The following is a 5,018-nucleotide window of genomic DNA, read 5'->3' as shown; positions in this document are numbered from 1 at the left end:
TTTGGGTTCTTGAATTATTTAGCTGGTATGTGTAGAAAACTGAGGATCCCAATTTTGAAAGGACACAAAAATCTAAAATTAAAAATGAGATGCTTAAAAAGATTTTATCTTGAAGCAGTTTGATTTGTCTGCCTTGTAAGCTTGGAAGTGATTCTACATTGTGCTGCATAAAAACTGTTAGCAGACCAGAATTTTAAACTAAATATAAACAGTTTAACATTTAGCCATGTGCTTTGAAAGTCACGTGATGGAGGCTTTATTTGCAGAACATAATAATTTAAGCTTTTGACTTTTAGATCCAAAAGATACTTCTAGCACTTGGATACTACCTGGGAGCAACTTGTCATGCCTGCATTGTATGGAACAAGTGTTCAAAATAAAATGCAAAAACTGTAAGCTGATGGAAGAGGCAGCACACAACATCCCTGGTACTCCAGGGAGAACATTTGATGTAGAAGATATCTTTGTAAGTGTTGGCATATTTTTCCTAGGGCATTTTTAAACCAGTGATATTTAGGTTATGGGAAGGAAAATAATTATCCTAATTGTTTAAGCCATTGCCAAGCATGAGTATCTAGAGATGATACTAAGACTTTTCTTTAATAGGCTTTATTTTTTAGAACAGTTTTAAGTTTACAGGAAATTGGGATGAGCGTTCCCAGGTTCCTATATTGTTAACAACTTATATTAGTTTGGCACATTTGTTAAAATTAATGAACCAACATTGACACATTATTAATTAAAGTCCAGAATCTATTCAGGCTTCCTTAGTTTTCACCTAGTGTTCTTATTCTGTTCCAGGATCCTGTTCAGGATACCACATGACATTTAATTATGTCTCCTTAAGCTCTTCTTGCCTGTAACAGTTATTCAAATTCCTCTCCCTCCCCACCATTTTTTTTTTAATGACCTTCACCATTTTGAGAAGCATTGGTCAGATAGTTAGTAGGATGCACTTGTATTGGAATTTGTCTGACGTTTTCCTCAAGATTAGACTGTAGTTAGGGATCTTGAGGAGGAAGACCACAGAGGTAAAATACCATTTTCATTTCATTCTGTCAAGTGTTTTTACTATTGATGTTGACCTTGATCATGTGGCTGAGAGAGTTTGTCAGATTTCTTCATGTAAACTTCTTCTTCCCTCCCCGCTCCTCTGTACTGTGGTCTCTGGAAGGAAGTCTCTATGCACAACTCACTCTTTAAGTAAAACTTTTTTCACTTTCCCAAATGGACCAAGATGCTTATTTTGGATGAAGCTGATAAAAAATATTGAGCCAAAGGATTAAAGGTCAAATCCACAAGTTTTACCAGAAATCAAATATAAGGACTCAGCTGTGCATGTGATTTTTTGCAGAGGGCAGGTTGGAATAACTGTTGCAATATAGCTGTGAAGTGCTATATTGCCCTTTCCCCTGCCAAAAGCAATTGTTTCCTACAATCTCTGTCTAGCTCAGTTCTGTAGTAAGACAGGGACGCTTGGTCTCAAACATTATTCCTCTAAGTGTTATTATGAAAACTGTTATAGTTGATATGTCATCATAATTAGTCATTGTCTCTTTTTTAAGGTTGTGTCCCTTTCTGCCTTAATGCCAATCAACATGCTGAAGTCCTCAAAAAGTTCCTGAGAGATCCATTTCAAATTCTAGTCAAGAAAGAACTGATCATTGAAAGGTATATATTATTGTATCTTATAATTTTGAAATAGAGTAATGTTTTTCTAATTAATGTACATAAAAATTATAGCCAGGATTTTTTTTTACCTCCTTATTTAAGCTCTGTGCTAAAATTGTAGTAACTAGTATCTGCAGTGTCTTAGTGCTTGTAATAAAGCTAACAAAGTAAACACAAGAAGAAAAACAACCATACCAGATAGTAGAAAAACTACAGGTAACTAACTCCAGAGTATTTTGTTCTAAAATTTGGTACAGTAATATCAGTATTTTGGCAGAATTAAAAGAATGAATTTCTAATGGGTTCCTTCCAATGGTAGGGCTAGAAGTGAGAAGTCAAATGGCTTTTTATTCTGACACTGATCTGAATTAACATTTTCCTCTCTGAAATACTGTAAGGAAGGAATTGTATGCTGTCTATGACATATGAGGGACCAGCCAGTACACAGGCTGTTCTTTTAAAGGACTCAAGACAAAGGGTAGACTGGATCTGAGAAAACGCATGTCAGGATTTCAGTCTCTTATGTGGCAGGAGCTTTTCTTCCCTGGTATTGCTCCTTAAGACACTGTTAATATCTCATTATTTCCTTAATAAACTGAAGCAGGATCCAATTACAACGTAGCTGAGAAGTGCTGCATTGTCTTTGCCCCCTGCTCAAAATAAGACTGCTTCCTTTCAAGTCCTGTCTGCCATGCCACTGTAGCACCCAGGGATGCATGGTTTCATACACATTTACCAGTTTAAACCCTGACTCAACAAATGACTCCTGAGAGTTAAGGCTTATTAATATTTTGCAGGTGCTGACAGAAAGAAAGAGGCATTACCAAGAGGGAACTCCTTGATAAGGTACAAACTACATTTTGATACTGACTTACTGGTATTTAATTTCATTATGTTATTTATCTACTAAAAGTTGATTGTGAGGGGAAGATTTTTCATTGTCTTTGTCAGCTCAAGCAATATAGGGAAATAAAGATTACTCCACAGACAGCGGTGTGATTTATAGGAAGTTCATTGCAATTTTGTGTCCTGAAAGATTGTATAGAAGTTGCTTTTGAATTAGAATTTGAATATATTATCATATCTCAGGCTCATATTTTTATGTACAACTAATGTTGATGGTTTTGAACTATGATCTGCCCACTTCTTGTGAAAGCTGTATTCTCAGTTGAGTATTTGTCATCTTCACTGAATTATTTGCTTTTATTCTGGAAAAATAAATCATGTATTGTTTTTTCAAGTATGATGTTGTCAGCCAGACAACTTTGAAAATCAGATAAATGAATCAGGAAATGTGTTGATGAAAAGTGGTATTTAAATTGTCCTTAGAAAGATTTGTGGTTAATCAGAACACAGTGGGAAAACAATGTGAAATGTAGTTCAGATTTTGGACTTTATATAGTTTCTATTCAAGGTGTTGCAAAGAGTCAGGCACGACTGAGCGACTGAACTGAACTGAACTGATAGTTTATATTCAAAGGGAACATCACTAATGCTGTTAGATCTGGTTGTCTTTCTTAACTTACACACAAGTCTTTTTTTTTTGGTCATGTTTCTCATATCTTGTGCATTCTTGATGATTTCCTGAATAATTGAGATTTTTCTTGGCATTTTCTGGTAGCAATTTATGTTGACCCAGGCTTAGTTATAGTAGCTTTATCACTTAAATAAGTTGAATTATGTCATGCTACTTATATAAAAATAACTTTGTCAAAAAATATAGTAGTAGTTGGTAAGAATAGATGATGAGGTGATGCTCAGAAATGGTATTGACCCGATTTAGAACATAGACTCTTAAGTGCACCAGCATGTTGTTTGGATAAAGAGCAAGTCGGTGTTTTCCTATTTGTTTTCCTCTTGTCCTGGTTATTTGATATTTTAAGTTGTTCCAGCCAAGACATTTTTGACTGGGCCTATCATCTGTTTTAGTAGAGGGCTGTGGCGGTAATAGTGATACAGTGGTACAGTCAATAGTGTTACAGTGTATGAGGTGACCTGAGCAGAAATCAGTGATAAATATGGGTTACCATACACATTTTCTAGAGGTTCCCCAAACACAGAAAAATTTTAAGTCCTAAACCAAGTCTGTCCAGTAGAACTTTCTGTAGTGAGGGAAATGTTCCATATCCATGCTGCCCAACACAGTGGTGACAGGCCACAAGAATCTACTGAAATACGGTTAATGCAACTGGGGGTTACATTTTCTATTTTATTTAGTTTTAATTTAAATAACCACATGTAGCTAGTGGTTATTGCCTTGGACAGAATAGTCCTAAGCAATAGTTAACATTCCAGAATTTATATTTTCAATTTGTAGTTCCAAAAATGTGTCAAATGGATCGCACACCTGTTCCTTTTCTTTTGTCTGGTATTTACATCTGTCCCAGGCTAACACCTGCTCTTGGCCCACTTTGGCACAGGCTTTAATTTCACTACCCCAAGCACAATTCTGTAGTCTGCTCTATAAGTAATAACACTCAGGCTGCCTGATAGAATCTGGTCTCGCAGCCAGATGAATCTTTTTGAACAACCACAAAAGTAATATTTTCTTTTTCTCTAGATTTTGTGATTAGCATCTAGTGCTCTGATTAGAAGCCCTCCAAGTATAATCTTGGCAAAGAAAGAGCCACTGGTGGTTAACAAGTAATTCATATCATTTGTACTTCATGTAATACTTGATAACTGATATTCTGGTGAATAATTTTTCTTTTGTTCAGAATTGGAAGCGGGAGTCAATTTGGGAGGAAAGCTGTGGCCATAAACATTGAAGAAGACAAGAAGAATCTTTATGACACTGAGACTTTCTACCACATTACGGTGGAGGAAATGCCAAAGACTGTGGCTGACCTAATTTAATCCCTGGAATGAAATGGTTATGAATGTAGTGCTTGCTATTGCTGAACAGGCAATCACATTGTGCATTGTGTTTCTTTTGGGGATAATATGTGAAACTTGTCTCAGTGCTCACAACAGATTAAAAATACAGATTTTGATAACAAAGCAACTTCAGACATGATTTCATGTGAGGGTAGTCATTGGCTTTATCTTCTTATTTCCTAGTTCTCTACACATGGTTGTATTGAGCATTTGCCATCATTTAATAATATGGCCTGAAAGATATAAAAGCAGCTATTTATAAAGTTTGTCTGCCTTTATTGTATTAGTCACTAACTGAATAGAGCTAACTTTAAAATGATTTTTTAAGAAAATACTTAAATTTATTTTGTTTGGTATCATTTTTTCCAGTAAGGCATTTTATTAGCAGTTAGTTGAATGTTTATTGAATGTTCAATAAATTACAGTGAAGTATTTTTTCTCTAAAGTTGTTTGGTCCTTATTTTTTAAAG

The 5,018-nt window shown here is 35.2% G+C and overlaps 3 non-coding genes across 3 annotated transcripts; all 3 read left to right on the top strand.

Annotated features, from left to right (window-relative positions):
• The first annotated feature begins 1,359 nt into the window (after positions 1-1,359).
• LOC112448306 (small nucleolar RNA SNORA63) lies at positions 1,360-1,490 on the top strand. Its single transcript, XR_003036674.1, has one exon. It is a non-coding gene; the product is annotated as a small nucleolar RNA SNORA63 (small nucleolar RNA).
• Positions 1,491-1,758: 268 nt separating this feature from the next.
• On the top strand, positions 1,759-1,933 carry LOC112448334 (small nucleolar RNA SNORA81). Its single transcript, XR_003036704.1, has one exon. It is a non-coding gene; the product is annotated as a small nucleolar RNA SNORA81 (small nucleolar RNA).
• A 336-nt stretch (positions 1,934-2,269) lies between these two features.
• On the top strand, positions 2,270-2,401 carry LOC112448305 (small nucleolar RNA SNORA63). The gene has a single exon (XR_003036673.1). It is a non-coding gene; the product is annotated as a small nucleolar RNA SNORA63 (small nucleolar RNA).
• Positions 2,402-5,018: the final 2,617 nt, after the last annotated feature.

Source organism: Bos taurus, chromosome 1, assembly GCF_002263795.3.
Source record: "Bos taurus isolate L1 Dominette 01449 registration number 42190680 breed Hereford chromosome 1, ARS-UCD2.0, whole genome shotgun sequence".
Classification (NCBI taxonomy): Eukaryota; Metazoa; Chordata; class Mammalia; order Artiodactyla; family Bovidae; genus Bos; species Bos taurus.
This window is presented reverse-complemented; position numbering and strand designations above follow the sequence as displayed.